This window comes from Spea bombifrons, chromosome 5 (genome assembly GCF_027358695.1).
Source record: "Spea bombifrons isolate aSpeBom1 chromosome 5, aSpeBom1.2.pri, whole genome shotgun sequence".
Taxonomy (NCBI): Eukaryota; Metazoa; Chordata; class Amphibia; order Anura; family Pelobatidae; genus Spea; species Spea bombifrons.
The window spans coordinates 94209334-94232105 of record NC_071091.1 but is presented as its reverse complement, the minus strand read 5'-3'; the positions used below and the strand labels follow the sequence as shown (position 1 = coordinate 94232105).

General features: G+C 43.9%; 1 long non-coding RNA gene across 1 annotated transcript; it reads left to right on the top strand.

Moving 5' to 3' along the window:
- Positions 1-9011: 9011 nt before the first annotated feature.
- LOC128496498 (uncharacterized) lies at positions 9012-9774 on the top strand. The gene is made up of 3 exons (XR_008354241.1): positions 9012-9095; positions 9455-9681; positions 9715-9774. It is a non-coding gene; the product is annotated as an uncharacterized LOC128496498 (long non-coding RNA).
- The last annotated feature ends 12998 nt before the right edge of the window (positions 9775-22772 follow it).

Genomic DNA, 22772 nt, shown 5'->3' with positions numbered 1-22772 from the left:
TTGGTATATGTGTGGATTGGTATATGTGTGGATTGGTATATGTGTGGATTGGTGTATGTGTGGATTAGTATGTGTGGATTGGTATGTGTGGATTGGTATGTATGGATTGGTATGTGTGGATTGGTATGTATGGATTGGTATGTGTGTGGATTGGTATGTGTGGATTGGTATGTGTGGATTGGTATGTGTGGATTGGTATGTGTGGATTGATGTATGTGTGGATTGGTATATGTGTGGATTGGTATATGTGTGGATTGGTATATGTGTGGATTGGTATATGTCTGGATTGGTATGTGTCTGGATTGGTATGTGTGTGGATTGGTATGTGTGTGGATTGGTATGTGTGTGGATTGGTATGTGTGTGGATTGGTATATGTCTGGATTGGTATGTGTGTGGATTAGTATGTGTGGATTGGTATGTGTGTGGATTGGTATGTGTGGATTGGTATGTGTGTGGATTGGTATGTGTGTGGATTGGTATATTTGTGGATTGGTATATGTGTGGATTGGTATATGTGTGGGTTGGTATATGTGTGGATTTGTGTATGTCTGGATTGGTATGTGTGTGGATTGGTATGTGTGTGGATTGGTATGTGTGTGGATTGGTATATGTGTGGATTGGTATATGTGTGGATTGGTAAGTGTGTGAGAGTGATGGTTGTTATGCTGTACCATTTCCAATGTATTTTTCATTATATAATTATGCTCTAGTACATCATAACTCCCATCACTCTATACTGTTCCATACAGTGGCAGAGCTGGGAGACAGAGGCCTTGCACCCCCACCGCAGGACTCCTGAAAGGTAAGTGAACTTCAAAGAGGGAGAGGGTAGATTGTTAGGAGGGCGTAGATAGGGAGAAGGGAGTGAGACAGGGGGATAGGGGGTACATAAGGAGAAGGGGGTGAGAAGAGGTAGGTAGGACAAAAGGGAATGAGAAGGGGTAGATAGGGCAATCATACTCCTATCATGCCAAGTCTGCGAGTACATTTTGGAATCTGGGTATGCCTGGTCATGATAGGAATGTGATTGCTGTTAACAATCATATATATATATATATATATATATATATATATATATATATATATATATATATATTAATATTTTTATTTAATTGTTTTGTCCTATTTTGGTGTGTTACTTACTTTAAATAAAAGAGTTAGATTTTTTTTATGGTGTGGGGGGGGCTCATATTCGGTTTCGGCCAGGTAAATGCTGCATTTTCCGTTTCAGTCCAGAATTCATTTCGGTGCATCCCTGCTACTAATGAAGTGGTAGGCCTACACCACATCAATGTTTGGCTTAGTATATAGTGATAGGAGTTATGCTGCACTATTGTCAATGTCTGGCTCAATGTATAGTGATAGGGATTACGCTGTACCACCGTCAATGTGTGCCTCAGTATATAGTGATAGGTGTTATGTTGTACCACCGTCATTGTCTGCCTCAGTATATAGTGGTAGGTGTTATGCTGTACAACCGTCAATGTCTGCCTCAGTATATAGTGATATGTGTTATGCTGTACCACTGTCAATTTCTGCCTCAGTATATAGTGATAAGTGTTATGCTGTACCACCGTTAATGTCTGCCTCAGTATATAATGATAACAGTAAGTGTTATGCTGTACCACCTTCAGTGTCTGTGCCGGTATATAACGGTAGAAGCTATGCAGTTTTAAAGTGTGTGTGTGTGTGGGGGGGGTGCCACATACAGGATCCGCCCCAGGTGCCAAATACTCTAGGTACGCCCCTGGCTGGGGCTTCTACAATGCAGCTCCAGCATCACATGACCTTCACCGTAGAACCCACAGCGAAAGTGAAGGGGAGTAACGGAGGCTGTCTGTGCACATCGTGCAGACCCCCACCGACTGACAGAGAGGAGAATCCAGGTCTCCTGCAGAGGATCATCCTCTCTGTCAGCTGGTGGGGGTCTGTGCGATGCGCACAGACAACCTCTGTTACTCCCCTTCACTTCCGCTGCGGCTTCTATGAAGCTCCAGTGAAAGTGCCAGCCAGCAACGGAGGTTCACCCCCCCACAAGACAACAGGGAGTCGGGGGGGAGGAGGCAGAGTGGTGTATGGGAGGGGGAGCATGCAGGAAGCTTTTAGAAGACGGAACCGGTCCTTGTATTTAGAACTCGGGCAGAAGTTTTTACCGCAGAGCCATAGTGTGAGAGGAAGGAGGCAGAGTGATATATGGGAGGGGGGAGGAAGCAGAGTGATGTATGGGAGGGGGGAGGAGGAAGAGTGGTGTATGGGGGGCAGAGTGATGTATGGGAGGGGGGAGGAAGCAGAGTGATGTATGGGAGGGGGGAGGAAGCAGAGTGATGTATGGGAGGGGGGAGGAGGCAGAGTGGTGTATGGGGGGGCAGAGTGGTGTATGGGAGGGGGCAGAGTGGTGTATGGGAGGGGGGAGGAGGCAGAGTGGTGTATGGGATGGGGGAGGAGGCAGAGTGGTGTATGGGAGGGGGAGCATGCAGAAAGCTTTTAGAAGAAGGAACCGGTCGTTGTATTTAGAATTCAGGCAGAAGTTTTTACCGTAGAGCCATAGTGTGAGAGGGAGGAGGCAGAGTGGTGTATGTGAAGGGGGAGGAGGAAGCATTGTGGTATATGGGAGGGGGGAGGAGGCAGAGTGGTGTATGGGAAGGGGGAAGAGGCAGAGTGGTGTTTGGGAGGGGGGGAAGAGGCAGAGTGGTGTATGGGTGTATAATGAATTTCAGGGTGGCAGAGTGGTATATGAGGGTATAATGAATTTCAGGGTGGCATATTTGGGGGAAGCAGATTGGTGAATCAGTGAGTATAATGAATTTCAGGGTGGTTTAGGGCATTTATGGGGGGCGAGTGGCATATTGGAAGGTATAAGTCATATCTGAGGAGCAGAGTGGCATATTGGAAGTTATAAGGTATATCAGTGGGCTCAGTTGCATATCACTGGCATATAAGGAGTATAAGGCATATCAGGGGGTATAAGGCATATCAGGGGCACAGTGGAATCCCTGGCATATAGGAGGTGTAAGGCATATCTGGGGGCAGAGTGGCAAGCTGGGGGGCAGTTTGGCAAATAAAAGAAAATATAAACAAGAGGCTTTTTTTCTCATAGTTTTTATTACATATGAAAAAATAGTTAACATATTAATTAATATTTACTAATAACTTTAAGTATTAAAACATAGTTTGAGAGACACTGTGTTTGGGTTCTTGTAGCTTTGCAGCCCTGGCACCCAAATTGCACACAGAGGACCTGCCTAGCACGCATATTGGACACATAGGACTTGCGATCTTTGTCCCCAAACAACATGTCTGTGCCATATTTGCACCAACCTCCCTGTGCCATCTTTGACCCTCACACATTGTTGCAATCACACACTCATTCATTCATGCATATTAATTCACAAATACTCATTCATTTACTTACTCATACAACCTCCCCCATCCCATTACCTCAATTGCAGATTTATCTGTGGCACTCGCAGACTTCCGCATGGCCCTCTGCTTACCTCTGTGTTGCTTGCACGCTGTCCAAGGGATTCACTTTCTGACCCCCTGCCTGTCCCTCTGGACCTTCGAAGACCCCAAAGGAATAGTTGCACCTGTACTAAACATCACCCATGGTGCCCCCGGTGAGGATGTTATCTCACATGGGCACCAATATATACTACCCCAGGGGGTAATGGAGATAACGCAGAAGCATTCTGACTCTTTCCAGAAACTTGTTTTTTTTTGCTTTTTACCCTCTGGTCAGGGACTGGGGCTTCATTGGGTCACTGGAAGGTCCCTAAAGCCTCCCAGGCCTACCACCTGGTTGTTTTGTTAAGGGCCACCTGCGATTGTTGGGAGGGGGTACTGGGGGACCGTGGGTGCTGATGCCCTTGGGGGAGCATGAAACACGAATGGGTTTAGTCTCTGCTCTACACAGCCTAAGCAAACAGGTTCAGTTATATGGTGGGTACTCTGTTGATTATCTGCTTTTAACATGGAGCTCTTCGGAGTGGAGAGTAAAGAAGGTGCGACCCCACTCCCAAGCGGATCATTTTTACTGAAGTTTATGGATTTGGGACCATGTGAGAGACAACCTATATCTTGGGGTGTCGCAGGAGTGTGGTCCCAACCAGGGCTCCTAGTCACTCCGAGACTAGGAGTCTGGAGCTGCTAAGTCTATCATCTGCTATACCCAATTACCACAGACATACAAAAATAGGTACAGACCTTTCTTACATGACAGGGCCTCATAAATACCATAAAATGAATTTATTGCCCACGCTGCTGTATCTTTTCCAAATCATACTGACTGAGTCATAAGACGCTGAGACAGGTGACGGTGAGGTTCATGTGGTATAACCCCCAACCGAGATTGAGTCATGTCCAATTGACTCTTACGAAGCAAGGAGGCTTGGCTCTATCTACCTTCCATAAATATTATATTGTCATGCACCTCAGGATCATTGCTTGGGTAACCTCTTCTTCGTCCATGTAGTTGATTTAGATAGAGGACTATTTTCTTCACACAACCATTAAGGCATTCCCCTGGCTGAACCCAGAGGTGAGTATACCTTTAGGTGAACAATTGACTCAGCAACAATAGGACAAATATTTCCTGCTTATCTAACACTGTCAATCACTAAGCATTTATTTAACGCTGCCAACCTCCTGATACCATCTCGCTGGAACCTACTACCCCTCATTTAAAGACTGGGTAACTAAGGTTGAGAAAATATGTTCCTTAGAGGAGCTCTCACATGTCTACTGATCAGCTGGAGAAGTACAGAAGCTCTACTGGCCCAATCTTTGACACAGTGACAGTTTCCAGCATCTACTCTCCATCTGAATTTGAACTACCAGCCCTGTAAAAGATTTAGTCAGGCAAATCCCCCCCCCCCCCCCCCAAAGAGCTTCACAGGTAACCCTTCAAATTAGGAGAATTTTTTCTCCTCTTTCCCTTTCCATCCCTACCTCGACTACTCCTTCCCTTCCCTCTTCCCTATTGGACTAAAATTTAACTTTCTCATGTTACCTGAACCCCTCCCCCTGAACCCCTGTGATGTATGCTCCTGAGTAGTACTATTACCATCATAAATGTTAGCAGACTTGTAAAGAAAAATCTTGTGGAACTCAACATGCGGATATTTTTTTTAATGATGTGGTAAATATGTCAACAAGATGCTTCAGATAATAAAAGTTCATACAAAGTGTTGTAGTTACTGCTCAGCCAAAAGAGGGTGTAGGTAATGTAGTGAAAACAGTTCAGAATGACGTCCTGCAATAATACTGTTTGGTCCACAGATGGCATGTGAGACAACAAACAAACGGCAGCAGTGGAAGATCAGCAATCCCAAAGTGCAGGCAATATGGTGAGAACTCAAGTAATAGATAGAGTCTGAATAAAGGACTAAAGTAATAATGCTTACTTCCCTCTTAGAGACAGTCCTTGTGATAGGGGATGAATTCACGGGCGTAGGAACCGGGGGGGACGGATCCCCCCCAGGAAATCATGCGGGGGGGACCGATAATATAGAAATCCCCCCCAGGGTGAGTGCACTCGGGTGCAGCTGTGAGGGTGCTCACAGCTGCCCGATCGGCAGCTGCAGCCTGCAGGACTGGTTAGGGAAATCCGTGATCTCCCCAACCAGTCCTGCAGCTGCATTAAGGTCACACTCACCAGCTGTCTGTAACTGAGCGCCGGGGCGACGGGATATGACGATTATATCCAGCCCCGGCGCTCAGCAGAAACAGCTGTGCGCAGCCGCACTGCACAGACTGCGAGCGGCAAACAGAAGGAAAGTTAGAACAGAAAGGAGGAAGCAGAAAGCAGGAAGGAGGAAGAAGGAAGAGAAAGCAGAAAGGAGGAAGAAGGAAGAAAAGGTAAGATTTGTGGAGAACCAAGGTGGGTGGGTGGTTGATTATTTGGGGGGTCTGATGTGGAGAACAAAGGTTGTGGGGGGGTCTGATGTAGAAAACGAAGGTTGTGGGGGGGTCTGATGTGGAAAACAAAGGTGGGTTAGGGGGGTCTGATGTGGAGAATGAAGGTGGGTGGGAGGGGGTCTGATGTGGAGAACAAAGGTTGTGGGGGGGTCTGATGTGGAGAACAAAGGTGGGTTGGGGGGTCTGATGTGGAGAATGAAGGTGGGAGGGGGTCTGATGTGGAGAACGAAGGTGGGGGGGTCTGATGGTAGATTTGTGTGTGTATATACATATGATAAGGCATGTGTATGGGCACTTGGGCAGGCATATGTGTATAGGGCAGCTGTGTATATGTGCGTGTATGTGCATACGTCTGTATGGGCAGTGTATATGTGTATGTCTGTATGGGCAGTGTATATGTGTGTGTACGGGCAGTGTATATGTGTACGTCTGTATGGGCAGTGTATATGTGTGTATCTGTATGGGCAGTGTATATGTGTATGTCTGTATGGGCAGTGTATATGTGTATGTCTGTATGGGCAGTATATATGTGTATATGTGTATGGGCTGTGTATATGTGTACGTCTGTATGGGCAGTGTATATGTGTATGTCTGTATGGGCAGTGTATATGTGTACGTCTGTATGGGCAGTGTATATGTGTACGTCTGTATGGGCAGTGTATATGTGTATGTCTGTATGGGCAGTGTATATGTGTGTGTATGGGCAATGTATATGTATACGTGTGTATAGGCAGTGTATATGTGTATGTCTGTATGGGCAGTGTATATGTGTATGTCTGTATGGGCAGTGTATATGTGTACGTCTGTATGGGCAGTGTATATGTGTACGTCTGTATGGGCAGTGTATATGTGTATGTCTGTATGGGCAGTGTATATGTGTACGTCTGTATGGGCAGTGTATATGTGTACGTCTGTATGGGCAGTGTATATGTGTATGTCTGTATGGGCAGTGTATATGTGTGTGTATGGGCAATGTATATGTATACGTGTGTATAGGCAGTGTATATGTGTATGTCTGTATGGGCAGTGTATATGTGTATGTCTGTATGGGCAGTGTATATGTGTACGTCTGTATGGGCAGTGTATATGTGTACGTCTGTATGGGCAGTGTATATGTGTATGTCTGTATGGGCAGTGTATATGTGTACGTCTGTATAGGCAGTGTAAATGTGTATGTCTGTATGGGCAGTGTATATGTGTGTATATGGGCAGTGTATATGTGTACGTGTGTATAGGCAGTGTATATGTGTATGTCTGCATAGGCAGTGTATATGTGTACGTCTGTATGGGCAGTGTATATGTGTACGTGTGTATAGGCAGTGTATATGTGTATATGTGTATGGGCAGTGTACATGTGTATGTGTGTGTATGGGCAGTGTATATGTGTACGTGTGTATAGGCAGTGTATATGTGTGTATCTGTATGGGCAGTGTATATGTGTATGTGTGTATGGGCAGTGTATATGTGTATGTCTGTATGGGCAGTGTATATGTGTATGTCTGCATAGGCAGTGTATATGTGTACGTCTGTATGGGCAGTGTATATGTGTATGTGTGTATGGGCAGTGTATCTGTATGGGCAGTGTATATGTGTATGTGTGTATGGGCAGTGTATATGTGTGTATATAAGGAGTGTATTTGTCTTATAGTGTATATGTCTGTGTAAGTATGTGCAAGGGCAGTGTATATTTATGGGCAGGCATGTGTGTGTGAGCAGTTTATGTATGTTTGGGCAGGCGTGTATAAGGGTAGTGCATAAGTGTGAGTACTGGCAAGTGTGTATGTGCAGGCAATTGCAGCGTATGTGTGTGTTTTTGTGGGCAGGCATGCGTAAGAGCAGTGCATATGTGGGTATGAGCAGGCATGTCATACTTAAAGGGAAGATTATGATTCCCTGTAACACATGTTTAACCCATTGTGTGTGTGTACGTAAGTGTGTGCATGCGTGTGTATGTTATTCAAGTGTTTAAGCGTGTGGATATGTTCCTGTGTGCATGACGTGTTAGGAGTCTTAGATGGTTCCTTCAATACATCATAGTAGTCTCTGTGGCCGTGTCCAGTGGGGTCCATCTGTGGTTGTAAGATTTGTCTTTTTTGTGAGTTTCTGTGGGAATTTTCTCCCATTTATCTAGTAGAGCGTTTGTGAGCTGAAGGTGATAAACCAAGACATTTTGGACAACACTATGCTTCTAACTTTGTGGGAACAGTTTTGGGGATCATGACTGTGCCCCAGTGTGCAAAACAGCTACTTTGCACCATAACCACTACAGTGCGTTGGTTGTAGGGTCTTACTCTGCCTGCAGTTAATAAAATATTTCTATAAGAGTATTTAAGTGTTGTCTGCTCCCAGACCACAAATGCGGAAAGGGTTAATTGCATCATTGCATTTCTGTAGGATCTTTTGTTAAAATTTTGGCAATTGTGCATTACTTAAAGTATTATTACCAGTTGTTCTAAGTGAAATAACTGAAATATAGGCCAAACTTTTGGTTAATTTTCTTTGACCTGTTTGTTTAATAAAGAGCTTGTCTGTGAAAACTGAACATGATACTTTTTTTGTGCGGAAATTGTACATACACACACACATACATTTATATAAAATTTGCCATGAACAATTCCCAGTTTACTGAACAAGAATATACCCTACCAGTAAAAATGCTATCCCCCCCAGATTTTTAGGGGTTCCTACGCCCATGGATGAATTCCTGAATAGCAGGACACCATCTTAGCAGTATTGCACCTGAAGTGCAGGCAATATGGTGAGAATGTCTGGATAAGGAGTTAATAATAGTTCTAGCATCCCTCTTAGGTGCAGTCCTTGTGAGGAGGAATACATTTTAGAACAACAGGGCAGTGGCTCAACAGGATTGTAGGAACAGGTCCACAACGTGACACACCAAATCAGGGCCGGACTGGGACTGAAAAGCAGCCCTGGAGCTCTTATACCCACACGTACCCCTAATACATATCTGAGTCACACTATTTGCCGTACAAATAACTATAAAAAATTCCTTTTATCACATTATTTGTGTTAAAATACCAGAAAGCAAAAGTGTTAAAAGGCCCTAATAAAATTAACCCCTTAACGACCTTTGCCGGTTCAGGACCGTCACGGAAAAACGGTCACTTAACGACCTTTGACGGTCCTGAACAGTCAAAAAATTAAATAAGCTTAGAAAGTGATGAACGATCACTTTCTTCGCTTAAACGGCGTTGCTGTAATGCCTCGATGTCGAGGCATTCAGTAACGCCGAGATCGGCATCGGGGGCCATGTCTGGCCCCTCCCCGGGGCGTCAACAGCTGCCATACATTGTATGGCGGCGGACGCCCGTTTTAAAAGTGTTTAGGAGGCGATCAACGATCACCTCCTAAACTTAAATGGTGTCGCTGGAATGCCTCGATCAGGAGGCATCCAACTACACCAAACACTTACCTCTGGATGGACTGTGACCGCTCCGGAGAGCGGTCACAGCCGCCGCTGCCGGTGATCTTCGCCATCAACAAGATGGTGGCTGCCCTGTAAAAAAAACAATCAAGTCTCCAGACCCTCTAGAGAACTCTGGCTCCACTTGCAAGTTGAATACAGGTACTGCATTCAACCATGCAAGTCAATGGAGCCCAGCTTTCTAATCACAATGTGATTAGTAAAATATTCAAAAAATAATAAAAAAAAAAAGGAAATTTTTTTTTACAAAAAATGTGCTAACATTTAAAAATAATTATGCAGTGATGTCACTAGAGGAACCATCCAGTACCAGCAAAATGTGAAAATGTGTAAAAAAAAATATTAAAAAAAGGATTAAAAAAATAAAAAATAAAGTTTATTATTTTGAGCAAGTGCTAACATTTCTCAAAAATCTCAACAAAGAGTTAAAATAAAAGCACTTCAAATACCCAAGGGGTGTCTAATATAAAAAAAAATGGCTGATGGGGTAAATTGGAGTGGCCGAGCTCAAAGATAGGGCATAGGTACAGACTGACCAAAATGGAGAAAAAAAGCGCACTTTCAAATGTGGCATTTTAAATCTCAAACAACACGACAAACCCATGTATGTGGGGTATCACTGCACTCAGGAGATGTTCCTTAACACATATTGGGGGGTTGTTTGACAGTGACATATACCAGCACCTGTATATCTATAACTAAAATACAATTTGTGTGAAAAAAAATAAAAAAAATTACTATTACAAAGTTTGACAAAGTGTGGTTGTATAACTGTTGTATGGAAAGGGTTAAAATAACAGCATTGGAAATACCCTGGGGTGTCTAGTTTTCAAAAATATATGGTTTGAATGGGTTAAATTGAGTTAACCGGCTTCAAAGATATTCCAAAGAGGAGATGGAGGCAGAATGACCAGATGCTAAAAGTCTGTGTTGAAAACCTGAATTACGCATGTCCCAAATGTAGCCTTTTACCAGCCAAACAATCTCACAAACCCATGCATGTGGGGTATCGCTGTACTCAGGAGATGTTGCTGAACACATATTGGGGGGTTGTTTGACAGTGACATATACCAGGGCCTGTATATTTATAACTAAATTACAATTTGTGTGAAAAAAAAAAAAAAATTACTATTACAAAGTTTGACAAAGTGTGGTTGTATAATTGGTGCATGGAAAGGGTTAAAATAACAGCATTTGAAATACCCTGGGGTGTCTAGTTTTCAAAAATATATGGTTTGACGGGGTTAAATTGAGTTAACCGGCTTCAAAGATGTTCCAAAGAGGAGATGGAGGCAGACTGACCAGATATGGATAAAAAGGTTTGGAAATCATAAAACGCTGCTTGTACTTATTGCCCTATAACTTACAAAAACAGCAAAAAAACATAAAAACATTGGGTATTTCTAAACTCAGGACAAGTAGTAGAATCTATTTAGCTAGTTTTTTTACTTGCTTTTTTAGGTGAGTAAAAGATTTTTCAAATAAAAGTCATAAAATGTGTGGTTTTTTTTTATTATAGTAAACCAGGTGATATGATCAAAATAATGGTATCTGAAGAAGGCCCATCTTGTCCTGAAAAAAACGATATATATAACTTATGTGGGTACACTAAATGGGTGAGGAGAAAATTACAGCTGAACACAAGCACCACAAAAGTATTAAAACAGCCTCGGTCCCACAGGGTACAAAAAGAAAAAATGAGCTCGGTCCTTAAGGGGTTAAATACATTAGACATAATGGAATCAAAACATTTGCTACTGCAAAAATTTTTAGATGAAAAAGTTCAATTTTATTCAGTGGAACAAAACAGTGATCTCATTTTTCTTCACGATATTCTTGTAAGAAACATTTATTTCTTAATTAATTCATGTAAACTATTTTTTCAAATGCTGCCCTCACCAGACGCCAGAAGCAGTGGTAAGTCGGGGGGGGGGGGTTTCTAGAGTGCCCCATGATATGCCTTTTAACCCTCTTTATGCCACTCTGCCGCTAGAAATGCCTTTTAACCCCCTTTATGCCACTCTGCCTCTAGAAATGCCTTTTAACCCCCTATATGCCACTCTGCCTCCCTGATATGTCTTTTAACCCCCTATATGCCATTCTGCCCCATGATATGCCTTTTAACCTCTATATGCCACTCTGCCTCCAGAAATGCCTTATACCCCTATATGCCAGAGGCATATCATGGGACATAGTGGCATACAGGGTGTTAAAAGGCATTTCTGGAGGCAGAGTGGCATATAGGGGGTTAAAAGGCATTTCTAGAGGCAGAGTGGCATAAAGGGGGTTAAAAGGCATTTCTAGCGGCAGAGTGGCATAAAGAGGGTTAAAAGGCATATCATGGGGCACTCTAGAAACCCCCCCCCCGACTTACCACTGCTTCTGGCGTCTGGTGAGGGCAGCGGATGGAGGCCGACATTCATGAAGTTAAAGGGGCCGGTGCCTCAGCTCTTCGCCCCACCCCTTTTAAGACGTGGGATGAATTGCTGAGGCACTGCCATTGGGCGGCGCGATGTGTGCAGGCCGGCCGCTTTAACTTCTGTAGGCGGCGGCGGTGGGAGTAGGCGGCCCGGGTGCCGCTTCCAATCCCGCTCAGTAGCTGTTTTGAAGGTGAGTCTGCTGGCCGACTGGCCCATGGACCAAAGAAGCTGCTGGAAACAGGCAGCTGCAACACCGAAGGAGCAGGTACGATATATCAGGTTTAGGGTTGTAGGTAGTAGCTCTGTAAAATTGTTCCAGCAGTGACAAACAACTTCAATTGCTCCAGCAAAGGTGTGTAGCCAAACTAGAGGACTGCATTGGGAGGCGGGTCCCACCAAAAAACTTGCGGGTGCGGGCGGTCTTGCTGGGGCTGCGGGCGGGAGCGGGTGGTCAGGCACTGTACCTGCGGGTCCCGGTAATCCCGCAAGGCTGCCTTCTTGCTGCTCCCTTACAGTGTCTCCTATCTTGCTCTGCCCAGGAACAAAACAGAGTCACGTGATGTGACATCACTTCCTGTGACTCCGCCTTGTTCCTGGGCGGAGTAAGAGAAGAGACGCTGTGAGGGAACAACTCGAGGGCAGCCTTGCGGGACTGCGCGGGAAATCAGGTAAGGAGGCGGCCGTGATTGGCCACAAATGTGGCGGGAGCGGGGGGGGATTGGCCACAAATGTGGCGGGAGCGGAACACGCACATTGCGGGAGCGGGATTAAAAACAGCAGGAGCGGGATTAAAAAAGCAGTCCCGCGCAGGGCTCTAAGCCTAACTACTTTCGAAGAAAAAAAAATCCTATAGGGGTATAATATCATCAACCACCAGACAGCCTGGTGCCACCATATAGTTCTATGGCCAGCAATGCCCACCCAACAATGAGTCACTATTTCGGGGTGATCCTGAGGAAGCGACATCAATCCCGTGGTACTAATGGAGAGCCCAGCTTCGGAAACGTCTCCGGGAATAGTCCCCACGATAGCCGGACCAGAGTTCCATAGCCACGGCTGGGTAAACCATGGTCCTAAAGATTGGTAATAAAACCAGGTTTACCAAATGAGCTCCCTCTACGTGACCACCACCGAGTGTTACCAACCACAAGCTTAATGTAAACTGTCTCAAACTCATCACGAGTTCCTTCGCCATTCGCAGCCTAGCAAAGGACCGGAAGGATTGCTCCAGATGGACGTTTTGGCCGAGGTACGTTTTGGTGAGGTACATCTAGGAGGGACGCGTTCCAAACACCTTATGGAGCTGACAAAGGAGATGTATGAGTTCTGCTTTGACCACAACATTGTTCTGTGAGCGGAATACCTCCCGGGGAGGACAACAAGTCTTGGATTGGCTCTACAGGTACTGGAGGGATTCGAGCGACCGGAAGCTCCACAGACAAGTATTCTCTGAGTGTCAACACCTTACCGTTGTCACTGTACCTCTTTGCATCCCGGACCAACGGTCAGTTGAGCTGTTTCTTCAGCTGGCTCCGGGACCCGGCTGCCCTGACAAGTGATGTATTGCTGCAGAAGTGGCCAAAGTTGCTAGCTTACACATTTCCCCCCGTTCTCCATGATCCCTCGTGTGGTTCAGTATCTCTGGCGCTCATAGGTAGTTCTGCTTCTGGTCACTCTCTTGTGGCCCTCCCAGCCATGGTCTCCAGCGCTGTTGGGAACATCCGTCCAAGATCCCTTGGCACTTTCATTGTTTCCGTCGCTGTTGGAGGGTCTTTCTCACCCGCTGGTACTCGAAGGGCGAATATCCTTGGTTGCCTGGATGATATCCCCAAACAGGCCTTGGCTTATTAGAGGCGGGTCACCTCCTGCTCGGAGAGTCCTGGGCTTCGGGCACATGCAAGTCTTACAAGGCGGCCCGGGGAATCAGGCACACTTGGACGAGATGATCCCCTTGCGGCCCCTCTCTGTTCCTTCTCTCTTTTCGTAGGGTGTCTGATGTTAAGGCTTCTGAGGCAGATGCAATTTCTTTTTTGCCTGAGGGTTTTACTTTTGCGGTGCATAGACGCACAAAGTCGAGGTTGCCGTCTGTCTCCTACCCCTATCTTAAGGTGGATCCTGAGCTGTGTGGCCAGATGCCTTCGCTCTTACCTGGTTCGCACGGCCTCTTTACAGCTTGTGGTATATGTCACGTTCAAACAACATCCCAATATATGTTCAGCAATATCTTTTTTTCAAATTGGAATTTTGACATGTTGAATATTCTGCCCCTGTGTCTGTTTAGGTCTGACTGCTTCTCTGCTCACTGCCAGAGTTACACAGCTGAAGGCTAACTAGCAGCCTCTCAAGGTTACTCACCTCTCTGGTAACTTCTCCTCCTTAGTTACCATGGCTATTCTCCTTTGGACCAGCCAACAGCCAGCCCCTTCAGGCTATTTAAACAGCTACGCTTCAATTCCCCCTAGCCCTTCTGTTTCTGGCCGCAAGTGAATTTTCCTGATTACCTGTGCATGACTTGGCTTTCCCTGAAGTTCCTCCTGGCTCGTTTCTGACCCAGCTTGTCTTTTGTTATATGGATCACAATTTAGGTTTGTTTGCTTGGTTATTGCAATAAAGGTGTTTCGCACTTTGCGTTTTGTGTCCGTCTGGTTCCTTGTTCCTAACAATGCCCTATGTGGGAGTTTGTTGAAGCTGGCCAAATCAATTTACCTCATCAAACACTCCAGGGTTTCAAATGCTGGTATTTTACCTCTTTCCACGCACACATTTTAACAAAGTTTGCCATAGTTTTTTTTCCCCACATTCTTTTATAGATATGGCTTTACAGCTCCTGGTATATGCTACAATCAAATAACACCCGATATGTATTCAGCAACATCTCATGAGTACAGTGGTACCTCCATTTGTGGGTTATTGTCGGGTTATTAGGGAGGTAAAAGGCCATCTTTGCGAGATGTGCATTTTTTTATTTTTTTTTACAATTTAAACATCTTATCAGTCTGTGCCCATGTGCTTTTTATGGGACATCTTTGAAGCCGGCCAATCCAATTTACCTCATCATACTGTCACCTACCTGAATCGGCAGCTGCCGGTACGGAGGAGAGGGAGACCTCCATCAATCAGCAACCGCAGTTGCTGCCACAGTGGAGAGGGAGACCTCCCTCTGTCAGCCGCAGCCACGAAGGAGAGGGAGACCTCCCTCCATCAGCCAGCAACCGCAGACATGGAGAAGAGGGAGACGTCCCTCCGCCAGCCAACAACCGCAGCAGTCGCTACGGAAAAGAGGAAGACCTCCATCCACCTCAGTGCGCCCTCTGGAAGAAGGCACCAGGCACCTATACTTATAGGCTATGGTCTTGCCAACTCAAGATGGCCACCAGATTCCACCAAACGGGAAGTGATGTCAGACTTTTCCTATTTTGGCACCAAAACCTCTAATTGGCGCCTAGTCACTTCCCATCCTTTATAAACCCTCAGTGGACATGAAGACCTTACCCTCAGATGGTGATGCCTATGTTTCATAGTCCTACTCCTCAGTGCGCGTTCTGGTTTTCATCTTCAGTGTTTGACCTTGGTTTGTTCCTGTTTATTCTGACCTCTAGATTCCTGACCTCAGCTTGACCTTGAACCTGTCTGCTCTCTGTGTCCTACCTGCATCAATGTCTCCAACCTCGCTGTGCATTGGCGTGCATGGTTGAATGCAGTACCTGTATTCAACAGAGACTCTCTTGAGAACTTATAAAACTTATTTTTTAATAGGCGCTGTCATCTTTCAAGAGAAAAAAATCACAGCGCATCCTGGGGTGAGCTTTTGGTGTCAGTACATGAGTCTCTATCAAGGCATTTCAGCAGTTTTAATCAGGTGTCCATCCTCCATATGTAATATGGCAATGTTCAGGGGAGAGGTCACACGAGGCCCCTGCTGCAGTTCTCAGTGTTGCTGAACGTGGCATCGAGGAATTACAGCAACATTTGACGTTGGCCAGGCAAATCAATTTTTGCCAAGGGCATGTTTTTCTGTGACATGCCTGACATGTCAATTGTTGTCAAGTGGTGATTACACCATACCTATACAGAAACTTTTAGGAAGCTTTTTCAGTTTCTATGGAGATAGCCTATCAGTGCCTGCTTTTGTATCCCAAGTGTTACATACAAAAATGGTCAATGAGGTCACATCAAGGTAATTACATTTAGTAAACGCGCGGGCATCTTCGAATCTTCTGCGACCTTGAAACATCAGCTGCTCAACAGGTTGAGTTTTTTGCCAAGAAGGAGGTTCTTATCCTACAGCTACAAAAACTTCCTGATACCTTCCTCAGCGCTCAGACACAAATAACATATAAGGACCGAGCTGACACAAATAGCATATAAGGACTGCGAGGTAGAAGTAGAAGAGCTGTTCTGAGCCAATAAAGGTAGAAATACGCACAAATAGTGTTTAAGTATGGTATACCTAAGCATGTGTTAATATGTGAGTGTGTAACTGTTACTCTGTGTGTGTTAATGTATGCAAGTAGGAATAAATACCTTATCCAACCTGAGATAAGGGTACTGGAACAATGACCTTCTCTTTCAGAACATCCTGTATAAATGAAATCAATGTCCCTTTCTTGTACTGTTCTCACAGAATGATGTTAAGGTAAGCTGCAGACTATACCTCCAAGACATAACATCCAGAGCCAAGCAGTCCGAGGTAACTTGTGCCCGCCCAACCTATCAGGAAGTAATACAGTTCTCTTCTCACAGAGGTCTTCCTAGACTCAGTCTTGACCAACTAGCTTGTCCTGAGCTTAGCAAGTGCTCTTTTTTTTTCCTTTTGCTGGATTAAACTGAGATGTGTGGGGGTAGAACATAGATGTGTTAAGGAAGAACGTTTTTGTCCTCTTTTAGCCTCTCAAGAAGAGATTCAAGGCTTTCCCTACAGATCCTTGCCTGCAAATGTAATGAAAGCAGCTCATTAATGCATTATTCTATAGCTCATATCCTCATTTGAAAGGCTCTTCTAGATATAATACCTAGCACGGATGCTCCAACTGCTATCCTTACCAATTCTGAAGCTGCATCCCATTGAAAACATTTTTTTGAGGACGTCTTCTTCTTGAGCTCCCTAACAAGCGTCTCCGTGCATGTTCGAGATTTTACCTTAATGTTGGGCTGTCTGCCAACTGAAGCTCAGTAGAAGGTATGTACTGCAGCAGGATAATGACCCTTAAGATCAAAGTACAAAATGTTTTTTTTTTTTTTTTTTTTTTTAAATCCACCTTTTAGAGTTTCAGTCAGAGCAAAGGGTTCACTTACTTTTTCAAAATAACTGTGTTTAATTGGTGTGTTCAATAAACACATGAAAAATCATTGATGGTGTGTTATTAGCTTAAGCACATCATGTTTGTCTATATTTGTGACTTAAATGTAGATAAGATTTTATGAACAATTGATGCAGAAAACCAGGTAATTACAAAGGGTTCATTTACATTTTTGCCGCTGTGTATACATCTATTTTACATATGGTAAAGTTTAAACAGACAGCTACTTATTTCTGCATTGTTGTGCAAAAAGGAATTATCTTTCTATAATAAATTACTTTATTGAATACACTTTTTTTTTTTACTAGGCATTTTGCTATTTGAAACTACATTTGATAAACTCATGAATTAAATTTTGGTTACAGTAAAGCAATTCTACCACTTTTGTTGCAGATGAACTAAAGATTTGTGTACATATGAAGAACGTGTTAAAAAAAGTTTTGTGGTTCACGCTGGAGGTTTGTGTGCTTAGGGAGCGGAAAGAATATAGGTAATGTGCACTTTGCAGGCACCCCACGAATAACAAAGGGAAAAAATACCAGATTTTGTTTTACTAAAACACACAATATACAAATTATTTATTTACAGAGCAGGAACATTCCTTTTTGGAATAACCTTTCCTTGGTATTGCCAAAAGAAAGTTTACAAACCAGTAAAACGAAGAAACTGAATTTGCATTTCAAAATAGACTTAGAACCACACGTTTATCGCCAACAAGCTTGGTATTCAGTTCATTTACGGCAGACAAAGCTTCTTTGTAGTTCTGTATACGTACTGTGGCAGTACCCGCTTCAATGTTTTTGAGATTAACAGAGCTCACTTTGTAGCCATGAAAAAAATCAAAAATTTCAGCAACAGTAACCGTACGAGGCAAATTCCTAAGGAAAATGGTTACAAAACTTGTTTTTCCATCAGATATATTGTCACTGGTGGCTCCCCCAGCTTGATGGGTTCTAGGAATGGACACTTCTTTATTGGCAGGTTTTTCTGCAACAGAAGGATTTGAAACATCCAGAACTGGTTTTTCTGCTGTAGATTGTAATGAGTGCGTCCTCTCTGTGATACATGATGTGGGGCTGTCCGACGCTGGATTTGCACCTGGTGCTTCAGTTTCAGAGTGGTCTGACACAGGATCTGCTCCTGGTGTATCAGATTCACCAGAGTGGGTCATGCAAACATCAACTCCAAAAGCTTGCATTTGTTCTTCAGTGATGCATCTTAACAGGATTTCTGCTCCTAGGAACTTCTGATGTTTCAGTTTTTCAGCACTGGATGCTTCTTTTTTAGTTGGGAATTTTACTAGGGCTTCCCCTAGACCAACTCCTTTATCGTCACTTAGCAAAAAAATATATTTTTCTTCCAAAGAAAACCCAGTAAAAAAATTCTTAATGTCAGACTTGGTAACATCAGATGGAAAGTTTCTTAAATAAATGCAGTTTAATTCACCACTTGTGGATTCGCGAGAACTCCTTTTAGGCAAATCTTTTGAAACTGACCGCTCTCTTGACCTTGATGTTATTTTTCCTTCACGTGCAATTAAATCTAACATAGCCCTTTTTGGGATAGAAAATATGCTTAAAGGGCGTCCCAGAAAGAGGATGTTATGCAGGTCAAGAGCCCTTTTGTAATCTTTTCCTCTTTTGAACATGATGAAAGCTTCCTGTGTCTTTTTGCCAGATTTATCAAGTAGGAACGAAATTTGTGAGTCTCTAATGTCAGCAAAGTGGAAATGCGCTTTTAAGTCTCTTTTGGTAGCATTGTAAGACAAGTTTATAAGATGTACATAGTATTCGTCTATATAGACTTGACGTTTCTGATTTTTTCTTACTGGTGATCTAGAGTGGGCCCTTTTTCTCCCAGAAGCGGGGGAACCTGGTGGAGAATATTCCTTTTTACGAGTTCCACCAGCTCTGATCCAATCCATTTCATCTGCTGGCATCATTGATACCTGACATGTGCCCATGAAACGCCTACTGTAACTAAGACCGACCCTGGCATCTGTACTTCTTCCAAATTTAACAACAGCATTGCCATTCCTAATGCCATTTTGAAATTTTAAGAAGATTACATCTTCAACATCAAGTCCCTTGAAATAATCTTTTATATCTACCTTTGTTGCTTTGAGCGGCATCCCGTGCATATTTAAAAATGAAGGAACTCTGGAAGAAGCATTTCCTCCACTTGCTATATGAGGTTCATAAGGATGAAGTCCATTATCTGCTGGTCCGTTACCAAACCCCAGAGAGGACACTGCTTGCGAAGGCTGATTTGTATTGATGCGATTAACTTCAAAAGCGTATCTCATTTCGGCTTCGCTGCTGAGTGAAAGGTGAATAACGGAATTCTTTATAGTACGGCCGGCAAGATTTAGGGCACAGCGGGCATCTTCAAATGTTTCAAAGGCAATAAAAGCTTCACTGTATAAACCACCGATTATATATACACCCCCTCTGGGAATGTTTAATCCAACGAAGAAGTGTCGGATATCATACGAATCTGCCACAATAGGAAGCCCCCGCAACCGGACGATTACAGACATTCTTAGATCTGACAGAATTATCTACCTGCAGACGAAAAGAAATACATAACAAAAATTTAATTTATATTTCTCACCAATACTATTAAGAGCTTATTTGTAGATTGTCTTTTTACACATCTGAGACATAGTTATACCAAGTAAAATGCAAAACATTAACAAATGCACTAGATCAACCCTTTTGCTAACATCAACACACTTGCTAGTTCATCAGGCCTTAATTGCTATTTCATAACCATTTTATTTTTAAAAACTAGATGGTATTTCAAATGGTGGTATTTTCTATTTTCCATGCACTAACTCTACCTAATTTCACACGTACTTCGTGTATGAGTTTACAGCTCCTGGTATATGTCACTGCGGAACACCTCAATATGCGTTTAGCAACATTTTCTATGCATTTCTACTCCATGCATAGGTTTGTTGTGTTGTATGGGGTAAAATACCACATTTGGGAGGTGTACATTTTTTAGTTTGCCATTTTGACAGCTGGTCAACCTGCAGACACGTCCTATTTGGAACAACTTTCAAGCTGGCCAATTCAATTTACCAATATCAAACCATATATTTTTGAAAACTTGACACCCTATGCTATTTAAATGATGGTAAAATTAAAATGTTTGGAGCTGTAAAAGTAAAAACAGTGAAAGTCTGGAACAGGAACAGTAAAAAATATGGTTTAACTGTGGTACAGCTTGAGGTGGGTAGCAATATAGAGTACAGGTTTTCCAGGCCAATCTGGACTAAATAATGTGGTGTCCATTCTTTGCTTCCTACTACAGCATACTCAATCTTTTTTGTGAGTTCTTCTTTTCAGTGTGCGTGTGTGTGTGGGGGTTAAAAATAAAATGGCTAGCCCCAATTCTGCATTCCCCCAACACTGCCCAGGGAGCAGGCGAATCATCCCCAAAATGACCTAGAGCTGAAATAGCAGGATTTACGCACAAGAAAGCATTGCAGGTTGAAGTTTGTATCATATAAATGGCAACTGTCTTAATGCCAGGCCTTTGTCTTCTCATATTGAGGAAGGGCTATAGCAACTGATCTGTCAGAACACCCTACCTGTATTCTTGTTATAGACCCTAATGCACACTGGCCTTCTTGCGACCCCAGCTCTGCCACAGGCATAAACCTCCACAGTCCTCCCATCGTGGATGATGATTAGCATACATCCATCATTTCAATCCTTAAACTTCAGTGCTAACAGCTCCTCTTGGTGCAAAACAAAAGGTCTTCCCCTCTTTGTAACCGAGTTCATGCTAGACATTGTGGGAAACCTATGTGATTCAGACACACAGTATAACAAGCTACTGTGCCTAAACAATTAAGTAGCTGGAACAAGGACACTTACGTAGAAGTTATCTACATACAAGTGATACCCTTAGTTCATAAGGGGGAATATCAGTGGCGGAACTACCGGGGTCACGACTGCGACCGGGCCCTGGAGTTCTGCCAGTCAGGGGGGCCCAAGGGGCGCCGAGCGGTTGCTGAGAACGACCGCTCGGCACCTCTTGGGCCCCCCTGACTGACAGAAATCCAGGACTCCTCTGCTCCCCGCCGCTGCAGCCGCCTCCCTCAGCGCTGCCCAGAGTGCAGTGTTGGGAGCGTGAGGCGTTTGTCTCGGGTGCCGGCGCTTCACGCTGAGCGCCGGCATATGACGTCACCCAAGACAAACGCCTCACGTTCCCAACACAGGAGTTGACGGTAAGTGACCTACAAAGGGGGGTAGGGAGGGAGTGGGTAGATCGTGAGAAGGGGGGGTAGGGAGGGAGAGGGTAGATGGTGAGAAAGGGATAGATGGGTTGGGGGGGCCCTTAACAGATTCTCACACCGGGCCCTTAACAGATTCTCACACCGGGGCCCTGAGGTTTCTAGTTACGCCCCTGGGGAATATAATATCCCAAACAATGTTGGCACTGATTCCCAGATGTTCTTCGCAACCTGGCAGGTCAAGATGGCTATCCTTTACTTCATATACCCAGAAGGCCTGAATATATCCATTCTCATTCTCAGAGCTCTTACTTCTTGAGAGATCAACACTGATATTCTTTCCATGTTTATAAGCTTCTACAAACCTGGTAGCAATGTGGATAATCAGCAGATGATTTATAAAGCCTGCAACATAGGGGTGCTCCCTAAGGGAAGACAGGCTGCTAAAATATATGAAAGGCAATGTTCATAAACATGGACTAGGTAAATGATGATTGCTTTCCTGAGCAGGCATATCTATTGGATGCTCCTGTAGTCCAGCAACACCCCATTTTTTGTGTTACTGAATGCCTGGATACCGTGGCTACGCACCTCATTTGTCATTAACAGAATGGGTTTTCTATGATGTGCCTGGAATGCCAATTGTTGCGAAGGGGTTATCTTTCTTAGCGGCCAGTAATGTATTTTAGGGCTGCAACTAACGATTATTTTCATAATCGATTAGTTGCCCAATTATTTTTTCGATTAACATTTTTCATTTATTTTAAAATTAATAAAGTAATATAGGATGTTAAAAACAAACGGCAGAATACAATTTTTTTCTTGTTTTTATTTCCCCAACCTGCCCCCCAGTTATGCATATTTGCCACACTGCCCTCCCCACATATGCCTTACATACCCTATTATGCCTTATACCCCCAGATACGTCACTCCGTCCTCCTCAGGTATGCCGTATACCCCCCTGATATGCCATAGTGCCCTCATAGATTTGCAGACTCGTTCACAGACACAATACTTTTATAAATAAATACAGGATTAATCTTCACTGCTCCCAGGATTTAGATTCCCCTCAGTTTGCCCCCCTTTACCTCTAACTGCACCTTAAGTTAACTTTATTAAATTAATTAAATTAACCCTCAGTCCTCAGCATTAAATTAATCCTGAAGAGAAGACCCCATTAACCACAACTGCCCCTAAATTAACCCTGAAGACCCCATCAACCACAACTGCCCCTAAATTAACCCATTAACCACAACTGCCCCTAAATTAACCCTAAACACCCCAACTGCCCCTAAATTAACCCTAAACACCCCATCAATCACCACTGCCCCTAAATTAACCCTAAACACCCCATTAACTATAACTGCCCCTAAATTAACCCTAAACACCCCATTAACTATACCTGCCCCTAAATTAACCCCCACCTCCCCTAACTTTCAGCAGC